This window comes from Coffea arabica, chromosome 6c (assembly GCF_036785885.1).
Source record: "Coffea arabica cultivar ET-39 chromosome 6c, Coffea Arabica ET-39 HiFi, whole genome shotgun sequence".
NCBI classification, from domain to species: domain Eukaryota; kingdom Viridiplantae; phylum Streptophyta; class Magnoliopsida; order Gentianales; family Rubiaceae; genus Coffea; species Coffea arabica.
The window spans coordinates 26,354,775-26,377,970 of NC_092320.1; the positions used below are offsets into that span (position 1 = coordinate 26,354,775).

Consider the following 23,196-nt stretch of genomic DNA (forward strand, 5'->3'; position numbering starts at 1 on the left):
CCGGTTGGGGTATGTTAGGTGGAAGGATTGGAAGTAAAGGGTGGTCTACGGTTTGGTACTTTTAACATTGACGGAGAGTCAATGAGGTTGGATCAAGATTGCAAGCGTGGAAATGGGCTCTTGAGAGCCGACCGTATCCTTTTACCGTTTTGCTTCATTGCTTATTTGGGTACTTTAAGTGATCGGTTATGTTATATGCTATTGGTTGTTATTGTGTTAGTTGCTCACTGGGCTTTAGCTCATTCCGTGTCATTTGTTTTCCTTACAGGAAAATGAACACTTTTGGAAAAGGTTGTGATTGTTGGATGCAAGTTGAGCTCATGTATATGTATTTTGAATAGCTCCTTGAGGGTGAAAACCCTAAGTGCTTTGTTTCCACCAATGTTTGGTGTGTAAATGGCTACTTGTATATGCATGAACTAAATGGATATTTTGGTAGGTCGTTTGGCTGGTAAATGTTGATTTCCATTGTATATTTATGTATGGTTATTGTTTGGATGAATTTCGGAGTGACACGCTTTTCAAACGGAAAAGAAAAAATTGGCGAGGATGAACAGTGCTGAATCCGGATTCTGACGTGATTTTACTGTTCATTTTCGGCTTCGATTTTCGTTTTTTTTTATTTCGTGATTTTGACTTGTTTGCGCGCAATGGTATGTTCCGGAACGTAATAGAACGACGTAAACTGTACCGTTAGTCCTGGCGAGAGTTGGGCAGGCAGTCCGCTAACCCCTTTGGTTCGCCTTAGGGGAAGGTGGGGTTGTCACAATCTACATGCCTTATTCTAAGACTTAGACCACTTATAAGATGCTCTTGCATCATATTCCCTATGTGTTATAACATTTCCCATGCATTACATTTCATTTCCTTTTATTTGAATTAAGACAATTTCTTGAGTTGGTTTTAAATGATTCACTGCTTGTATTTTACCAAGTGTTCTTTTATTAGTGATAGGGACTTTACATGAAGGATTAGAGGTGTTAAATAGGTATTGGTACATTTGGAAGAGTTGAACTATCGTTAGTCAAAGGATTAAGAGAAGTTATGGACAAGAAATGGGCTATGTGGCAAAACCCTAGCCAAGTATTTTGTTTGACCAAAGATTAGAAGATAATTTAAACCATCTTGGAGCTTTCTTTTCCTTAGGTTGGCCGAATTTCTTGAAGCTTAGAGAGGAAGAGAGAAACTCCATTTTCCTTGATTTCTAACCCTAGTAAATCAAGAGCAAAAATCAAAAGAGAAAGATCTTGAGTGAGTTGAGAAATTTCCCTTCATTCCTAGTGGTTGTTCCAAGCTTGAAGCTTCCATCTTGGTGGATTGTTCGGTGACTTAAGCAACTTGTTAGAGAGGTAAACGACCTTTAAATTTGGGAGTTATGATATTATATCATCTACTTTAAGTTTTCATGGTGAAATACAAGTTGTTTTGGTTGAGATTTGGGGTTAATCTCTTGAATTAAACAAGTAGTAGTTAAGCTTGTTAGTATGCCTACCATGTGTTTGATGAAATACCTAACCTTTGTTCATGTTTGTTTATGAGGTATTAACATGTTTTAAACCTCTTTTGAGTTACATCTACCACTTGATATGTTGTTTTAAGGGAAATCATGAAAGGGATGAAAGTTACATGAACATGTAAACTTGTGGACTGATTTTCTTGCCTTGGCTGACCGGTTCTTGAAAGAAGGGTTTCTCCTTGATTTTTGTGATTTTGTTGTACCCTAATCAAGCCTAATAAACATGGCTAGACATTGGTTAAGCTCATGTGTGAATTGGAATGAAATTTGAGCAAGTAAAGTAGTGGTTTGGTCTATATGGTGGACTGGTTTGGTTTTCTTGTTGGCTAGGCTGCTATGGTCATCCTTATTCATGTTGATGTATTATATTTTGAACTCCAATGGTCCTAGGTGATGTGACACCCTGTATATGAATATTTGAGGACTGATTTGGGTGAATTTGAACCAAAACAAATGAAGATAGCACCAAGAACTAATGTAGTTTTGCTTGAGGTTAGGGTTGATCCAGGGTTGGAAAAACAGCCAACTTGTCCGAGCTACTGGTACTGTTAGGAGATGAACTAGAGTGTGTAATTGATGCCGTTGGAAATCCATTCGAGTCTAGTTTCCAATGCCACTGACGGCACCTAATTCCGACTTTCCTACAGTGAGATATGACCGTTTTCCCAAAACTGCGCAGGCACGACTGTTTTACCCGCGAAGGACATTTTGAGCTTGAATGAGACTTTTATTTTGCCCAACTTCTTTGCACTTGTCAAACTTGTTTTCTCATGAACTTTTAATGCATTTTGGGCCTAATTTACATGATGAATTGAATGACTTTAAGCACTCACTTGGTCACTTAATGGGCCTACAATTGAGAGGGAAATGAACATAATTTGTTAACGATTTCGCTCGTTGCCCTAAGATTGGGAAACGAAGGTAGTCGTAACTAAGATACTTGACGTTTGACTACTGCATTACTTGACAGGTGAGTGTCTCACTACCTACTACCCATTATGTGAAATATCTGAATATCTGAAACACTTGATTTATGACTGTTGGAGCCAAATACTGTTTTGATAAAATGGAGGCGAGCGTGTACTTTATCGCACTCTACCTCCCTTGTTTTCCAATGAGGCTCTGTATACTATTCTTATGAGATGAGATTTCGCTATATATATGACTGTGTTTGAGTTGTTTGAGTGATATCCCATCAACTACTGCTACTGTTTGGGTATCCAACCTCTTAGGTGAGTCGGTTGTATCGAGCCAGTAAGGGTTTGGTCGAGAAGGTCGATAAACCTTGGGGACTGATGTTTGGAGGTCCCTGGTGAAGTATAGCCATTGTGCTTGCTTGTTGTGTTGCCCAGCACCACCAGTGGTAAAATCCTCGACTTGATCCTGTTTCTTTGGAATCTTAGATTCCTGGTATATTCGAATATTACCAAACTACTGTTTGTGGCATGCGGGCCCGGTAGGGGGTTGATTGGTGGACGGAGATTGGTGAAAGCGGTGTTCTACGGACTTACATTCTATGAATACAAACGTTGACGGAGAGTCAACGGATCCAGCTATGATCAAGCTCCAGTGGTTATTGGCTTTTGAAAGCCACCCGTATCTTTGAACTGAACTGTGATTAAATTGCTATCTTACTATACGGAATTTATTTGATTATTTTGTGACCTTATTTGTGTGGCGACCCCACTTCCCCCTGAGGCGAACCAAAGGGTTGGCGGGCCGTCTGCCCAGCTCTCGCCAGGACTCACGCAAGCAATTTAACCCAAAACCTTTCGAAGAATAAACTAATCTATTACAAAACAATTTTCCCGAATAGAATCATACCTAGAGCCACATTAACTTCAGAGATAGCAATGATAAAAAAAAAAAAAAACCAGTCAAGGCCCTTAAACGACCTACGAGCTACGTAACGAAGTATAAGTCGTACACAACCCGATAGATAAATACATAAATCCATAATACAAGCTTACAAGCCAAGTAATCGAATTAGGGTTTACACATTTTCCAGCTTCAGGTGGCAATCCAAAAAGGAAAATACATTATCCCAAATAACACATTACAGCCCACAGAATAAGTTATAGTATTCAAATACAGTGCAAAAGAAAAACACAAGTAAGCATCCAGCTTTCAGTTTCCAGAACCTGTTAAGGAAAACAATAAACGTGGGGTGAGCTAAAGCTCAGTGGTGCCCCAAAATATGCAATCACATAATAACAAACAGCGAATAATAACTCATCAAATTTAAATAGTTAGGAAAGCGTATAACAGCACACGGTAGGATACGTGGGCTCTCAGGAGCCATTTTCCTCGCTTGATCACCATTTATCGTAGTTGACACTCCGTCAACTCTCACTACTTATAATCCATGTAGAGCGTCTCATTTTGATACCTAACCCGTCACCATTCATACCCCTGTCCCGGGCCCGCTCACCGACTAAGGACGTAGTATACTCGAGATATACCCGTCCTGGTAGTTGGATACAGAAGTCGAGGGATTCACCCAACGACGCAACTACATTTTAGATTTATGGTAGTTGGATACAGAAGTCGAGGGATTCACCCAACGACGCAACTACATTTTAGATTTATGGTAGTTGGATACAGAAGTCGAGGGATTCACCCAACGACGCAACTACATTTAGATTTATGGTTTCAGGAGAAAAATGTTTTTGCACAAGTCACCACTCGAACAGCTAGTGCGATAAAGTACACACAGCTCACTTCGATGGATCAGAAACCAATTTTTCAACTTATCACACATCAAGTCAAGAAGGTACTTTAAGCAGGTAAACATAGAACAGGCAGGGACACTCACCAAAATTGAAGTTACTGATCAAGCTGGGAATCAAAGTCTGCGTCCTCGCTATATCCTAAAAACCAAATTTTGAAACTATAAGTTTCTACTCAGTTTTTAAGCTTATACATATCGAGGTATATCTAATATACTACTAGTTCACTTTCCCTTAGAAAAATCAAGAATCTCTTTAGGTTGAAACTTGACAAAAGTAGAAGAAATGTTTCCTATAGTTTTCCTTGAGATACTTTTCCTTATAAAAGGGTAACTAGTATTATTTTCTTGAATAAGTCAACAAACCTCTCAATATCAATGTTAGAAAGTTACTTTGAACATTTCTTTAAAGTTACGGCTTTTGCAAAAATTATTCCTGAAACTATTTTTCCTAAAATAGGGTTCCTTGCCGAACAAGTTTCCCAGGCTTTTCACTAAAATTAGTAAAACTCGTATTTTGGAATTTTTCCTATAGTTAACTAGCCAATAGCAATATTTAATGAAAAGAAAAGGAATAAAGTAAGACTTAGGGTTTTCAAAAGCTATAGAACTTATTTACTACAGCTATCAAGGCTAGTTTGAGCTAAAGGAAATTATCGGGTTGGAAAGTTTCAGTCAAAACACTAAATATTGAGTTTTATAATCTAATACTAGCTGGAAAAATATTTTTGATTAATTTGATCACAGTTACTCGAGTTCGCAAGATCGATACAACTTCCACAGCTTCGATTCCGTTTCGAAATCATATTATGGATCAAAATATGGCAAAAATCACATAGCAAATTACTAGAGCTTCTTCAATCATTAGCCCTAGATTTCAACAAATGCATTTCTGATAAAGATAAAATGAACGACCAAGGCTTCATCAATCATTAGCACTTGGTTTCAGCAAGCCCATCATAAGCAAATAAAAATAAAAGTAAGGCCTCCAAGACATTCCAGCAATTAACTTTCATCATCCAGTATTACTTATAAATTCATTCAAATGGCCAAGGACTTCATCAATCATTAGCTCTTGACAACCGATACACACTTTAAATACCAATTCATTCAAAACAAGAACAAAAACTATAACCAACTTGAGATCCAAATGATTCCAAGAATCTAAAATATCCATTAAACTTTCCACTTTTATTTGCTAGAATCACTATACATATAGATTATAATCTGTCCAAACCAAGCTAAAGTAAATAATACACAAATCCAGCAAATAAACTCACCAAAAGTCCCAACCAGTTCGGTCATGCTGGAAAAATATTTTCCTTCAAAAATTGCTTTAGTTCATGTTCCACAAATCAAACAATTATGAAAATTATACTGTTGTAGAATAGATTTTTAATACTATCACATCCCAGAAGACAATTTTCAGAGATTCAAATCTCAAATGGGCCAAATATTCTATCCAAGTCAAGAATTCAGTTTCCTGAGGAAACAGGACATTCAAACAGGACAGCCTACTTTGAGGAATCACGGATAGCAGTACACATGGAGGAAAAATATGAAATTTCTACAAAACAAAGGCCCATGACTCTAGTTTCAAATGCCACTGACGGCACATCAATCGGATTTTCCTACACCAAGATATAAGCATTTTACTGAGACTGGTCAGAGAAATCCGAAAATCTGGAAACTCATTTTTCACTTGTGAAAAACTCCTTTTCCTCTTTTAAAACCATAAGACTCTTATTCAAACCATCATACATTTAAGTATGATATTCATACCAGCATATACCAAAGCAAATAACTCTTAATTCCAATAAATTATTCCACCAAAAAGTCCCCATAAATCTGTCATTAGCTAAGATAAAATTTGCCAGCAATTGATAGTTTATTTATATAGCTTTTGTTCCTAGTTTTCTTCAATTCTTACCTCAGCTCAACATGCAACAGGTGATTAGCAAGCCTCAAGCAAATCTTAAACAGCCAATACGAAAATCTGAATTGAAATTCGAAAACAAAACTAATTAATGCTCACTTCCTTCTCTCGACCAAGCTAGAATATTTTGCAGCAGAAAATTTCCCTCGGTTTCAATCCACAATTCAGCTTTTCCTCAACTAAAACATGGTTTTAGGTTCTCAAATTTGTCATGCATTAACTTATCTTAACCAATTAACACTTCCAGTTCGGAATTAAATTCAAACAATGGTCATAAACCTCAAAATTTCCAGGTTCAAACCTCACGGCAGTTCACAAAATTTTCCAGCAATTGTATGTTCTTATTACAACTTTTTCCTTGGCTAAAGCAGAGTATTAAGGCCTCAAATTTAACATGCCATCACTTAACTAATTTGTTAACATTTCTAGCTCAAGAATTAAATTCGATTAACAACGAAAATCATCCAAGATTTCCAGAAATCTTCCAACAAGCCACGGATGATCATGCATGTAGCAGATTTCTATCTCATTTTATTTTTCTGGTTTAAACCCATTAATTAACCACATGCAAGGCTCAATTATCTTGTTATTATCTAGTTAGTTATGGTTATAAGCTTAAAGCAATAAGATTAAACCAAATGAAACTACATTATTCAAGACAAACTCTCGGCAGAAATTTTCCATCGAAACAGAATTTCCTAAGCTCCTTAATTCATCAATCAGCTACACAGAATTAACATGCAAGGTCCTAGACATCTTAATCATCAAGTTTTCACTCGGCTAATTACACTTGGGTGCTCCGATTGTCACAGGAAAACAGAAATAGAGCTGCATTTCCAAACCAGTTTCTCGACAAAAATCATATGCCACCAAAACAGATTTTTCTAAGCATTGATTTCATCATCCGACTATCAAAACTCAACATGCAAGGCTATAATCAGCTTAAACATCCAAGTTTTAATTAGCTAAACACGGCTTCATGCTCAGATTGTCGAAATTAAGCAGGTTACAACTGCATTTTTCATCTCAAGCTCACGGCAGAAATCATTTCCTCCAACCAGATTTCTTTTCCTTTGATTTCATCGTCCAAGTGCTTAACCATCACATGCAAGCTCTTAAACAATCTCATTTATCTCTAATTAGCTAGTCTAGGACCAGAGTTTACCTCAGCTTAAGGCTTAGCTCACACGACAATCAGCTGCAAAATTTTCTTCCTCTCGGCTATCCAGAAATTGCAGCCCGCAAATCTTCCTCCCCCTTGCTCAACTTGCGGCTGGATTGGATGAAGTTTGGCTCTCAGATCTCTCCATCAACGCACGGACAGAATGAAGAATGAGATGGCAGCTCTCGGATAGCAAAGGAAGTATTGAAGCTCACACGATTATCTTTTGCTCTCACCCTTTCTTCCCTCAAGCTCATGGACAGACCAGAGAAGATTCAGCTCGCAGCTTCCTTTTCTTCCCTCTCAGATTGCAGAGTGCGGCTCAGTCTCTACCTCTCTCTCTTGGTCGATGATCACGAGGTGAGGAAAAATGGTGTGGAGTAGTTGTGGTAGAGGCTGGAATAATGAAGTGATTTGCGGTAGTGGAGGTTGAGTATATGTGTAGAGGAAAAAGATTGCACTTCGGCAGAAATGGAAATGTGGAATGAGCAATTGTATCGGAAGTGTTGTAGTGGTTTAAGATGCGAAATGGAGGTAATGGTATAAGGTGCCGCGGTTTAGGAGCAGAGGTTTCGTGTAAGAAATGGGTTGCGTACAAAATTGGTAATAGCTGCGTGATTTGATTTGGGGTCAGAGGTTCCGTTTGGTTTGCATGGAAAGGTAAGGTAGGGTTATTTTAGTCTTTTCACTTTGCTCCCCAATCTCAACTTAATTTCTCAATTCCGACTTAATTCTAAAAATTATCCCCAAGTGCGATTTGAACGCCTAAATATACACTAGTAAACTTAAACCATTTTTATCGAATAATAATCGATTAAACTTGAATATTAAGGTTCCTAGTAATTCTTATATTATTTAGCGATTGAATTAGTTATTAGAATTTCCAATTATTATATCTCAAGAATTAGAGTTAATCTAACTCGAAATCTATCGTTTTAATAATATAAAGTCAAGTGAAACAATAATTTAAACCAAGGGTGTCAGTTTGCACATAAAAATTATTTTTACGCACTTATTGGAAATCAAAGAATTTATTTTAAAGTAATAGAATTAATCCAACTCAAGAAATATTAATTTAGTATAGCAAAACCGAATAATTCAATATTGGCACAATTATATTATTTATTACATAGAAATTATCTTTACACTTTTATTTCAAAACAATTAATTACAATACTAGAATTCAAAGAAATTAATTATTAGATCAATGAAATAGTTTACCATTGAAATATGAAGTTAATGTAACAAAACTAAGAAGTTTAGTAGTTTAGCACAATTCTTTTATTTTGCACCTAACGTTTATTTCTACGTGCTTATTTAAAAACAATTGGACTTAGTGCTAAAATTTATTAAAGAATTAAAATGCAAATAAAATATGCACTGATATTTATATGTCTATTTTCAGGGTTCTCACAATTTGGCTATGTGTTTACTTGTTTTACTTGGAACCTCACTTGGCGTTAGCTCACCCCACTCCGTTTGTTTTTCCTTAATAGATCGGGGATGGATTTGATCAAGAGCTTTCTTAGTTTTACATTGTTTTGGACTTGTATTTGAGAGTGTAACCTGTTGCTTAAGTAGACCCTACTTTTGACTCCTGTAAGTTTAAACCTATAAGTTTGACTCTTGTTATGTAAGTTGACTCTTGGCTATATGTGTATTAAGCTTTTGGAGAATTGGTGAAATGATTATGTTTTATTTAGGGTTACACTCCCTTGCATGGAAGATATTTCGTTCGCTTCATTTGAGTTTTTAGTACTTTGATCGACTGAGTCTCGGCGAGAGTTAGGCAGGCAGTCCGCTGATACCCTAGGGTTTGCCCTAGGGAGAGGTGGGGCTCTCCTCCCCCTAGGGTGTACCCCAGGGTTTAGTGGACCGCCTGTCCAGCTCTCGCCAGAACTCACTCACTCACTTCAACTATAATAGGTTATAACCTCAAGAGTAAAAGAAATACCAAAAGAAATACAGTTTCCAAACTTGGAACATACATGTATATTCATTTCTATTTCAAACATTCGTACAATCCCACATATATCAAAAGATGCGAGTTTCAGATACATTCAGTCATAATCGAGCACTAGCACAAGTACAATCACAAAATTTAAAAACTACTAGACTACGCTAGCCTGTACTAGTCTCACGCCTCGCTCGTACTCCCTGTAAGGAAAACAAATGGTGTGGAATGAGTTAAAAGCCCAGTGAGGTTTCGTATAGCAAGTTGACCATTATTGAAAAGTACAAATATCACGTAGCAAAATAGCGAGCATAACAAGTTCATGAAAGTGAGCAATAATACTTCAAATAACAAATGTCAAATTGAGCGAGTGAAAACTCTTTTTGTTTTTCAAAAGAACAATAACACTTCGAATTACAATCAATGTATAAGGATATAGATGGCTCTCAGGAGCCAAATTCCCATTTCTTCACCAGAGCTTGATCAAGCATGTGACGCCCCCACTTCTCCCAAGGGCGAACCCAAGGGTATTTGCGGGACGCCTGCCCAGCTCTCGCCAAGATTCGGTACAAATTCAATTCAAATTTAAGAATAACCAATTAGTATTAAAATTCGAAAATATAAAGAAAGGTCAATTCCTTAACAATCGATCAAGTCTTACATCATAAGTTACCAAAATATCTTACAATCCCAAAATATACAACTTACAAAAGTTGTCTAAACAAATACATTCAAAATTTTAATAAAAGGCCATCAAATCGACCTCTCCATAATTCCTTCCATTTCAGCTCCTGTTAAAGAAAGCAAGTCTAACGGGGTGAGCAGATGCTCGTAAGGCCAAGAAAACATGCAACAGACATAATACAAATAACAGTAGCACTTACGCAAGAATAAAAACTTATAACATTCAGGTGATTCAAAATTTATAATAAAATACCCTTGAGTAGGATATAAGAGCTCTCATGAGCTAATTCCTATTTGCTTTGCCAAAGTTCAATCCAATACCTCCTTGTGATGACATTCCGTCACCCGATTAGGTAATCAAGTCCGTAGAATTTCACTTTTCCAATTATGGTTCTAAGTCGACATGAGAGGAACCTCCCACCCGAATCGGTGTGGTACATACTATCGCTCAGTAGTCGATTATACATTTATGGTTCTGAGTCGAATGAGAGGTACCTCCCACCCGAATCGGTATGATACATATTATCGCTCAGTGGTCGATGAGACATCGCTCCAATCGACTTATGCTTTGCTTATAGTTCTGAGTCGAATGAGAGGTACCTCCCACCCAAATCGGTGTGGTATATACTATCGCCCAATAGTCGATGAGACATCACTCCAATAGACTTAGAAAATTTTATGGTTTCTGAGACGACATGAGAGGTACCTCCCACCCGAATCAGTGTGGTACATACTATCGCTCAGAGAACCGATCATTTATTTAGGATTTTGAGCCGACATGAGAGGTACCTCCCACTCGAATCGGTGTGGTACATGCTATCGCTCAGTGACCCGATTATACGATTATAATTGTAAGGGTTCAGGATATTCAGTCCAATCAACAAATACCGTTATAGGCTAATGAGCGCACTCCAATCGGCAGTCATACAGTTCAATTATGAATTGAGGAGATTCACTCCAACGACATATACAGCCATAGCATATAATGCAATTCAATTCAGGCAATTCAATTATAGTTCATTTTATGGAGAACGCATTCGATAAAGTACACACTCGACTCAGCAGTTATAACCCATCACTTTCATATTGAGCAATTCACATAATTTCCAAATATTCATGCACTTGACACTCACCAAATAAACAAAGAAGAAATGTCACTTGACGTTTAGGTGTCCACCGTGGAATTCTCTTGAAGGTCCTCGTGCGAGTCTGAGAAATTAATAGTGAACTATCATTTATATACCCCAATTATCACAAATAATTGTATGCTTGTACCATCCAAAAAAATCTCACGAAAGCGAGCCTAAATTACTCGCAAATCAAGGCTCAAAAGTGGAATTTTAAAATACAAGAGAAATCTGGTTTTCATCTTTGAAATTAAGTGTAAAACGTTCAAGGAATATCGAGGGAAAAAGGAGAATTCGAAAAACTCCATTTCCTTAAGTTTCGAAAATTTTAGTTTTGATACAAGAACTTTGAAAAATCATATCTCACTCATTACAAGTCCAAAATTGGAAAACTTGATACCGTTGGAAACTTCTCCAAAGTACTAAAAGTTCTTAGAAGACACTTTTCCATGATTCTAAATGGATGACATTCGAAATGTGGCTCAAAGTGGCTGTTTTGGACCATTAAGACTGCTTTGGGTTGATTTTCGACAAAGTTTGGAAATTCGGCAAAATTCACACAACGCAAACTAGCCTCTAAAATTTGGAACTCAATTAGAATTACAATCAAAGTTTAAAACGCAACAGGTGGAATAGGAATCGGAGTTTTGAGTATCGAGAGTCATCAGTCCAAAGTTGGTCACCTTTCGCAAACTGTTCAGTCATTTTCCAGATTTAAAGACTATCTTGGAAATATCATTTGGCCATCGATTTGGTATTATAAATACACCAAAATTGGTACACTATATCCTCCATGTGTGAAAAAAATTTCCACCAAGTTTCATGGAAAAATTCCCACGGGAAGGCAGTCATTAAAACAACCAAATTTCAAGAAATATTTCAAGGCTAATCTGCCTTCTCACTTTTCTTTTGCTTGCAAAAGTTTTGTGCAATGAAATCAGATCTAAATCACTCCATTTTCGAAACCAAAAGTCCATAAACATCCACTAAGCAATTTAAAAGTAATGAACATCACAACTTTCGAAATATAACTCCCCAAATCAGATTTGACCATTCGGTCAAGAGAAAAGGAAAAGTTTTCCAGATTTGAAAAGCAGACTTTGGAACATCTGTTGGGCATCGAGAAGGACTTGGAATGACATCAAACTTGGCAGTATTATACTACCATATGAGGGCTATTCCATTTCCAAATTTCATGGATAAATAAGCACGGGAAGTTGGTTAACCAAATCACTCAAGTTTCCAAAATTTTAAGGCAAAGCTGCCTTGTATATGAAAATTTCCTTTTCTAAACTTTGACCAAGGGAAAATGCCTAAAACATGTCTCGTTTATGATAATCAGGTCTAGTGAGGATTCAAAATACATTTGATAAGTGTTTTAACTCCAAGAAATTCAATTGGCAAGTCCACATCAAGTCTAGCATCAATTCTGCCCAAAATTTAGGATTTTCAAGAACAGGGCAGGTTTCGTATTTGGATCACAAATCACTCAATTCAACTCAGAATTGAGCATGGTTGGTGGCATTGGAAAATAAATTCATAAAACTATAATTTCATAGAAGAAATCATTTTGAAATTCAGCACACAACTAGCTCAAATTCGAGCCTCAAGTTGCAGCTTCTGAACTTCGTTCCAGGAAAGCAGAGAAACAGGACAGTCATCTTTAAACGGTTGGTACGGGATACTCGAGTGGAATTAGGGGTTGCATTTTATACCTTTGGAAAGCTAGGAATGTCTAGTTTCAAATGCCACTAACAACACTTGATTTTGACGTTGGAGCACAGAGTTATGGATGAAACAAGAAGGCTATCTGAGCATTACGGGGAAATTTTTCCAGGTTTGCTAGCTTTGCGAGATTAATCCATTTGACCAACCAAACCTCAATATTTTTTGATGAAACTTTATACACCATCTATACAACATATAAACATCATATACAAGCCATTAAAACCTCAAAATTCAGCAAAAAGAGGCACGATCATAACAGGGGCAGAATTGGAAACTTTACATCCATGCACTCCTTGAAGTTTATACTAGCTATGCACCATTAATCTACCAATTTGAGTACTAAACCAACATTAAATCCATCATCAAGCATCACATCAGCTATCAATCCAAGAGTGGGAGTTCATAGAGCCCACATTCAAAATTTTCCAACAACAACAAGCCACCCACATGAATATCTAAGCTCATAAGTGTAAATCAACTTCCATAGGCCAAGAATTTGAGGGTTGATTGTCACTTACTTGTGTTGGTGAACAAGGGCAGAATTTTGGCCCTCTCTTAGCTCAAGAAAACCATGAAAAGCTCCCCCTTTTTGTAGCTTAAGATGATCTCCAAGTATTAAGCTAAGTGTGTGTGAAATTTGGAATGAATTGGAGATGATTTGTGCAAGATTTAGAGATGAAAAATGAAGAACTCCTTGGGTTATTTTTGCAGCTGATGGCCGGCCACTTTATGAGGAAGAGAGAGAGTGTTTTGATCTAATTTGTCTTCCTAAGGAAGCTTCATTTGTGTGGCTAGAATTGGTACAAAAGTCAACTATCTCTCGCGCACGCACGCGCGCGTTTTGTGCTCAATTCCTCTTACTTTTGTTTCACTAGTGCACTAAATATCTCATGCACTTGTATTCATATTAATATTATTCACTCTTAATTGTCCCAAAATAAGAGTCTAAAGTCCCTTAATTAAATTGCGCGTGTGAAAACACGTATTTCCATTTTAAGCGCGATAAAGTGAAATCTTCAAGAAATTCTTATAACGATGGTAGTAATAACTATCACTTGAATACTTAAGTGTAAAAATACCTAATTTAAGACCATTGTGCAAGCCTCTAATTTTCCAAATTTATTGCATCCTCGAATCGATTATTGTCTTCAAATGCGTATTCATTATTCTCACTTATCGGGCTTTCAAAAATTAAATTTTTGAAACAAGTCATTTTTAAAATATAAGCAAGTCATAGACCCATGCAATTGGGTCTAAAAAGGTTGAAATAAATTATTTAGAGAAAACGGGTGGCTAAATAATTAATTAAGCCATTAAAATAAGAAAAAATTCGGGTCTTCACAAAGCATTAGTTGACACTCCGTCAACTTTCAAGTAAAGTAACTAGTCCAATAGTACACCACTGAACTCCAATCTCCGTCCACCAACCAAACCCCTTACCGGACCCGAACTCCATGATAAACACTGGTGGTAATACTCGAATATACCGATTAGTCGAGAAGATAACACTCCACTCGACAACACTAGATACCCATGGTTCGTTATCTAATCGACCAAACCCTTGCCGGCTCGACTCGATTAACTAGCCAGTGGGGTTTGGGTCCCCAAGAAGTCGATGAGATAACATCTCCAATTGACTGAATCAAAATAAAAGTACAGAGATGGGAATGAGAGGCACTTCCCACTCACATTGAGTGTGGTACATGCTGCCACTCAGCACTTATAAGTCAAGTACAAATATATCAAGTTAATTGCAATAATAAACAAGTATATATCATATTAGGGCAAGTGCGATAAAGTACACTCTTGCCCGATCAAACAAATTACACATCATTAAATCGTATTGGTCAAGTATAGAAAACAAGTGTCCAGTTCAATCAGGTATTTGAAAGCACTCACCAAAGGTCTAGTGCCTCTCAAAAGTCATGTTCAAGTCCAACTCCTTGGTTGGAGTCCAAATTTGCGATAAAATATCATTTATGAATGTAAAACTCTCTAGAGCTCGAACCATAGGGGTTTCGCTTCAAGAAAATGAAGAAAATGCAACTTGTTTAAGTAGTAATCAAGATATTTAACAAATTCCAAAAAATTCATGCTCACTCATTTAGTTATGATCACGAAGTGGTTTCGACTTTAGAAGTTGTACTTGGTATCAAAGACCGGAAAAATCATATTTTGAAAGGGTCATTACTTTTACTTTTCAAGGGTACGAGTTCCGGCAAAATTTAGCTTATATATCTTGACTAAAGAAAACTCGAATACCATAGGTGATCCAAGTCCAACTTGACCTCAAATCGTCGTTCAAATCACGAGCACATATGCCTAACACTCGAGTGAAAATTTGGGCAGCATGCCCTTTGTATTTAGCTATTTTCCAGTCATTTATGGCTTCATTATTTTTCTTAATTCAGCCCAAAATCAAGGTAGTAAGTTGTCCTAAATTTTGGACAGCATAACCCCTGTTTTGTCCTATTTTTTCCTTTCCAAATTCAATACAAAATTTCATGGCCAAACCATCCAAATCAAGAGCACAAATGATAGGGTATACAAGCTACTAATTTCAGACCATAAATCCACTAAAAATAGACAAGTATCAGCTCACATATCTCCATACCAAGGCTGGCCATCAAGCAAAAGTTCAACTCCACAAGCTTAAATTTCCATAAGCAAACTAATGGAACATATGCAAGCTGGAAAAATTACATGACATGGCTAAAATATATAGTAAACATGATATTAGCATTTTAACACTTATTTTCATTTTCCTTAACTAAAACGGGAAATTTATTGCTTGGGACATGAAACATGTAAAAGTGAAGTTTTCACCTCTCAAAACCTTTCATTTTGTGACAGCCCCACCTTCCCCTAAGGCGAACCAAAGGGGTTAGCGAACTGTTTGCCCAACTCTCGCCAGGACTAACGAGACAGTTACATGCGATCTAAAACGTTCCTGAACATACAAGCGCGCTTAAACAAGTCAAAAATCACAAAATCAAAAAAAAAATGAAAAATCGAAGCTAACATGAACAGTGCCGGACACGTTAGAATCCGGTCGGAATCTGGCCGGATTTCCAGCCGGATTCCTGGCCGGATACTGGCCAGAGAGCAATGGACGGATTCCATTTTTTCCCAGGGCAATCCGGCCGTCAATCCAGCCAGTTTCTGGCCGGATTCGACCCTGTCCTTTCCCGCCAAAATTTTTCCTTTCATCGTTTGAAATCCCAATCTGTTCGAAATCCGTCCAAACATCAACAAGCCATATAAACCAAGAAATCACATAATTACTAAACACGTTTATACATGTACGGTTCCAAATTTACAACTCAAAAGAAAAGTTGGATTTAAATACAATTAGGGTTTTGTTCATTGAGGAGCTATTCAAAATGTATCTAATCAAGCTCAACTCGGCAACCAAATATCCTAGCTTTTCAAAAGTGTTCAACCCCTGTAAGGAAAACAAAACTAATAGGGTGAGCTTTCGCTCAATGAGGTACTATCACTCAAGCAAGGATGTTCAATTAAGCATAATTCGTTCATTCCAAATTCATTCAATAAAGAAACTAAGTAAAGTCACATATCAATACAAGTGGTAAAAGGATACGGACGGCTCTCAAGAGCACCTTCCTCGCTTGCCATACTTGATCGTATCTCATTGACCCTCCGTCAATGTACAAGAGTAACCAAACGTAGACTCCGCTTTACTTCCATTTCTTCCACCTCACACACCCCAACCAGGCCCGAACTCCAAACAGTTTAGAATTAGTAATATTCGAGTATACCGGAATCGAAAGTCTCATACTCCAAGATTCCATATAACAATTCCCATGGCTCGTCAATTTTTACGACCAAGCCCTTGCCGGCTCAATTCAATTGATCACCAATGGGGTTGAACTCAGTGATGGTCATTGGATACTCGTCCAAACGACACCAATTCAAGTATATTCATGTATCATTCAAGTAATCCGGTAAACAGTCATATAAGATATAAAGGGTGAGAGTGATCAAGTACACCCTCACCTCAATCAATGTCAATAATGCAAATAAGCAATCAAGTCATCGATTTCAAGTGTACCAAAGCCACATAGTAACAATCAAGTGAGTAGTATACTCACCAAGCAAGCAAAGAGACTTTTACAATTGTCCACCCGACGAGCGTCTCGAACCACCGTTACGCCCTAAAACATTCAAAAAAGTACAATGAGACTCGATTACGAGTCATAAATCTAAGCCACGAGTCACTAATGTAAAACCAAAGAAACTTGCAAATAAAATAAGAAACACTCGGCGCTAAGGGTTTAGACAACCCTAAGGTCTCTAATTACCCCTAAAACAACCCAAGTTCCATAAAACACAAGAACCCCCAATTTGGACAGCATTTCCCCTTAAAATTCCAAGTTTCCAACCTATACACATTCACCCACACTTTCCAAACACAATCACCATTACCACTACAAATCATAAACCCCTCAATACACCTTATTAGAGTCACAAAGCCCTTTAATGAAAGCCAATTCAAGTGCTATATAGAAACCCTAGAAAAGCCACAAATCCAAACCCTAAATCTGAAATTTTCCGTACAATGTATAAATTTTTCGCAAATAACCACAATTTATGCACTATAGCTTCATTCTAAACCATTCCAAGCCATTATCCATGGCCCAACAATATTAAACATATAAAAATAGAAAAATCATGAATAAATATAAAAAGTCACCAATTTCTACCAAGAGTCATGGAATAACACCTAAAACCATCTCTTTAACTCACATAAGCTACTAATTAAACATTATTGAGAACAAAAGAGAGGTTCCTCAGCTACTCACCTTACCAAGTCAAGAAAGGAGACAACTTAGCACCTTGGTCTTCCAAACCACTTCACAACCAACCTTACTACCACTAAACTAAGGGTTTTTATGGAGGAAATCCAAGTTTAATCGGTTGAACTAGGAGATTGAACAAGATTGGAGGCAAGAAAGTTGGGAGTTTTCTCTTCTTTTCTCTTGAAGATGGCCGGCCAAAGAAGCTTGCAAATGAATATGATTTTGGTCAATTTTTGTATTAATTGGTAAAGTGGTGAATAGTGGTCAAAGTCCAAGAGTTAATCACCAAGTGACACTTGTCACTCTCATTAATGCATGGCTATTCTTTTGTCTCTCCCACACCAATTTAGTTAGTAACCTCTAGTTATCTCTTAACACCTGCGAAATTAATTCCGGTATACAAAACTTAACCATACTAGCCAAATTTTACCGAACTTTCAGCACTAGCAGGTCCCACGCCCGATATACACTCCTAAAATCTCATGAACTAACTTATACTGGAAAAAATAATTTAAAAATCATATTTACCCATAAAAATGATTTAGAAAATTTTTCTAATAAAGAAAATATAGAAAAACGTGCGATTAAATAAAATAACACCTAGAAAATAAGAAAAGTTATAGGTTCTCACACTCTCCCCCCCTTAAGAGAATTTCACCCTCGAAATTTCTCACCTTGATTCACGAACAGTTCAGGGTATTTCTTTTGCATTTCTTCTTCCACCTCCCAGGTAGCTTCCTCTACCCCATGATTTCTCCACAATATCTTTACCAAAGGAATCTGTTTGTTTTTCAGCTCTTTAACTTTTTGATCAAGTAACTGTATAGGTTTTTCTTCATAAGTGAGCGATTCCTCTATTTCGATTTCCTCCGGTTGTAAAATATGAAATGGGTCGGGATAGTACTTCTTAAGCATTGAGACGTGGAAGACGTCGTGAATTCTAGAGAGACTCAGTGGCAGTTCTAACCGATACGCTACTGTATCTACTCTCTGGAGAATTTTGTAAGGTCCGACGAACCTCGGTTGCAATTTCTTTCCTCTACCCGCTGTGATGCTCCGTAACACGGTGTAACCTTGAGGAAAACACGGTTCCCAACTTCGAACTCCAAATCATTTCTTCGATTGTCTGCGTAGCTCTTTTGTCGGCTTTGAGCTATTTGAAGTCTTTACCGTATCAATTTGACTTTTTCTCGTACCTCCTCCATTCACAGAATAGCCGTTGGATCTAGGACTTTCCATTCACCGACTTCATTCCAGTAAATTGGTGACCGACACTTCCTCCCATACAGTGCCTCATACGGGGCCATTTGAATCGACGAATGGTAGCTGTTATTGTACGCAAACTCCACTAAGGTCATGCGTTGACCCCAGTTACCCCTAAAATCCAAAATGCAGGTCCTTAACATATTCTCGAGAGTTTGGATTGTTCGCTCCGATTGCCCATCAGTCTGAGGGTGATAGGTGGTGCTTAGATTGAGTTTAGTTCCCAAGAGTCTCTTGGCACTTCTGCCAAAACCTAGATACGAAGCGGGGATCTCGATGGGAGACGATGCTCATAGGAACACCATGTAACTTTACGATCTCGTCCATGTATACCCGAGCCAATTTGTCCATGGAATACTTCATGTGTTATTCTTGGTTTTGATGATCACAAAGTAATTTGAAATGTTTATACTAACCAAGAAAGTGAACACTTTGATTGACCAAGAAAGTGAACACTTTGATCAGGTCTGATGGAACAAAGAAAGCATTTGTTCGTTTATCTCCTGACTACGTTGCTTTGGATGTAGCAAACAAGATTGGAATAATATGAATGAATTTAGTCATTGTTTTGTTCCGATCAAAGATACTGTCCTTTAAGTATGACAATTTTGCTATTCTTGGTATTTTGAAATGTATCTAACCTTCTTCGATTATAAGTGTCTTTACATATCAAAGAATCAGGTATGAATAGGTCATGAAATGCAATTCAACCAAAAGAAGAAGCAAAAACAGGACACTCACGTCGGACGGCCGAAAGGAATCTGTCGGACGTCCGAAAGGATAAAGAGCATCAAGAAGGAAGCTCTGTCGGACGCTCGTGAGGAAGCATCGGACGTCCGGAAGGATCGGACGCTTGCCATCGGACGCTCATCAACCGCATCGGACGTCCGAAAAATTTCAAGCTGACTTGCCAACTCTCTGCCTACGATCGGACGCTGTGGTGTCGGACGATTAAGACGCATCGGACGTCCGAACTTCAACTTGGCTATCATCGGACGATTGGTTCGGACGATGATTCAATCGTCGGACGTCCGACAGCCCCAACGGCTAGTTGACTCTTCAGCTGCCTTCTATCCGTTGGAAGCATTGATGAAGCCCATTTCTGGTTCTCTTTAAAATCAAACTGGTCTGAACCAAGCAGGAACTTTTGCACACTTTGTTTACAAGATCTCAAGAGATATTTTAGTTAGAAAATAGTCTCCAAAGCAAGATTTGTTTTAAAGTGGTGTGAATTTCTGGTGAGCATTTCTTTTGTGGTTGAAAGGATCTTTAGTGTAGCTTTGTTGAGGGTTTTCTGAGTGATTGTAAAACTTCTTGGCTTGACTAAGTGAGACTTAGGGCAAGGAGGAAGTGCTCCCTCCATTGTACATCTAGTTGATCTTCTTTCATCAAAGAGAAGTTGCTCTTCCTAGTGTTTGGTCTTCAAGTTTGAGGATAGCTTGGTAGACACTTGGTTTGATTCCCTAATTTACTTTTCTGTTTAATAAAATTCTCATTACTTGTCTATACTTGTGTTTCTGATCAATATTGCTCTTGTCTTCTAATCTACTTGGTTGATCATTACTAGAAAAGAAGGTAAATTTTTATTAAAGAAAAAGTGCATAAATTTGGTTAAGATTTTAATCAACCCAATTCACCCCCCTCTTGGTTGTCTGTGGGACTTACAATTGGTATCAGAGCTTGGTCTCCTTGAGATTAAGCTCTAACGGCTTGGAGTAAAGATGACAACCAGTCATGCTATGTTTGTTGAGGGGCAATCTGTTACTAGGCCTCCCATGTTCAGTGGCTCTAACTATGTTAGCTGGAAAGAACGGATGATTATCTTTTTGCAATCTATTGATATTGAACTATGGTTTATTGTGAGTGAAGGACCGCATGAAGCTAACTTTCTTGATGCAGATACAGGGTTGCTTCGGCCAAAAACGAGAGCTGAAATGAATGCTCAAGATAGGACTAACCTCACATTGAATGCCAAGGCCATGAATGTTCTTTATAGTGCCCTAGATTCTAATGAATCAATTAGAGTAAAAGGCTGCAAATCGGCCAAAGAAATGTGGGATAAACTAAGAGAAATCCATGAGGGTGGTGACAATGTGAAAGAACAGAAAAAGGCTATCTTGGTCACGAAATATGAATCATTTAAAATTGAACCTCTTGAGGATATTGACAAAATGTATTGCAGGTTCACTGACTTGATCAAAGATCTCGAGGCGTTGGGCAAAGAGTACACCTTGGGAGAGAAGAACAGGAAAATTCTCAATGCTTTGGGCAAAGAATGGGAAAATAAAGTGACTGCAATAGAGGAGGCTAAGGATTTAAGTTCTGTGCCTATTGAATCTATCATTAACTCACTAACCACTTATGAGTTGAAACTGAAATCTAAAGTGCAGGAGGAAGAGGATGCTAGAGCAAAGAGAAACATTGCTCTAAAGACTACTCAAGGTGAAGATGATACAGCTCACTTGGATGATGAAGACTCAGATGGTGATGATAATGATCTTGCTCTCATCACCAGAGGCTTCAAGAGAATCTTGAATAAAAGAAAGTTTAGAAGGGGAGGACCTAGCAATCAATTCCAGAATCAGCCATCTATCGCAAAGTACAAAGGAAAACAAGATTTCAACAAGAAACAGTTGGACAAATACTTCGAATGTGGACAGCCTGGACACTATGCAAACGAATGCCCCATGAAGAAGATGAAAGATGGAAAAGCTGATCGAAAGCCAAGATTCAACAACTTTCAGATTATTTGGAATGAATGCAACTCCGAAGGGGAAGTTGAAGAAGAAGAGCAATCAGCTCAAATGGCCATCATGGCTATTGGAAATAATGAGGTAACTTCCACACACTCTCAATCTGAAAGTGATGATGATGAAGATGATGATCTTGAATCTTTTGTTGAAAAACTGCATAATGCCTTGAAGGAATCTTATGATAAAAACAAGCAGTTAAAACAGAAATTGGCTTTTCTCATTCAATAAAATGCAAGTCTTTTTCAACAAAACAAACAACTAAAGATCGATAATGAAAGTCTTGTAAGAGCCGAATGTAATGTTCAAAATGAGCTTGATAGAAAGACAAATATCTGTGAAATGCTGAAGGAAAGACATGGTGATTTGAAAAAAAGGATGGACAACTTGGATGAGGCTTTGAAAGCAAGAAAGCAGGAGTTTATCAAAAGGAACATGTCATCTACACGTCCTACTACTTTTCAAAGAACATTTGCACACAACAAAAATGCACATGGTTTCACAACATATAGAAGAGGTGGATTGAGATATGTCAAACCAGTACATGTTAAGGACTCTTCCATTATGTGTGGTTTTTGTTGTCAAAGAGGGCATTTGAAAAGTGATTGCTATGTGAAAAGAAATCTGAACAAAGGGATGAAATGCATGTGGTTAGTTAGATACAATGCTAACTATTATGGACCCAAAAATTAAAATGGGTACCCAACACTTTCTCTTTTCAGGAAAAATGCTCAAACAAGTCCAAATGGTTCATTGATAGCGGTTGCTCAAGGCATATGACCAGTGATCCCTCTTTGTTCATAAAGCTGAAATCAAGATCAAGTGGAAAAGTGACATTTGGTGATGATGTGAAAGCTAAGACAATTGGAATAGGTGATGTTGGTAAGGATGGTGAAACTTTTGTTCATAATGTGCTCTTAGTTGATAACTTAGGTTATAATTTGCTTAGTGTTAGTCAATTGTGTGATAAAGACTTGAATGTGTTGTTTAGAAAGCATGAATGCATTGTGCTTGATTCCAAATACAATGTTGTGTTCAAAGGTAAGAGGTTCAACGATATATATATTGTGGTTCTTGATAAAATTGATTCATCTAGCTTAAAATGTCTTAAAGCTTCAAATGAAGATCCTTGGTTGTGGCATAGAAGACTTTGTCAATTTAACATGGATTTACTAAAGGAAATTTCGAAAAAGGAGCTAGTTAGAGGCTTGCCAAAAATCAGTTTTGAAAAGGATAAAATATGTGATGCATGTCAATTTGGAAAGCAAACAAAAGTTTCTTTTAAACCAAAGAAGTGTGTATCTACTTCCAAACCTTTAGAACTCTTGCATCTTGACTTATTTGGCCCTACTCAAATCTCTAGCTTGGGTGGTAAGAAATACTGTTTTGTGATTGTAGATGACTATTCTAGATACACTTGGGTAATATTTCTTGCTCATAAGGATGATGCATTCAAGAATTTCACTTCATTGTTTGCTAAAGTGCAAAATCTGCTTGGATTAAAAATTGTTAGAATTATAAGTGATAA

General features: G+C 37.5%; 1 long non-coding RNA gene across 1 annotated transcript; it reads right to left on the reverse strand.

Annotated features, from left to right (window-relative positions):
• Positions 1-3,419: 3,419 nt before the first annotated feature.
• LOC140008578 (uncharacterized) lies at positions 3,420-7,840 on the reverse strand. Its single transcript, XR_011816079.1, has 3 exons — positions 7,346-7,840; positions 4,332-4,386; positions 3,420-3,657 (listed from the first exon to the last, which is right to left on the reverse strand). It is a non-coding gene; the product is annotated as an uncharacterized lncRNA (long non-coding RNA).
• Between the last annotated feature and the right edge of the window lie 15,356 nt (positions 7,841-23,196).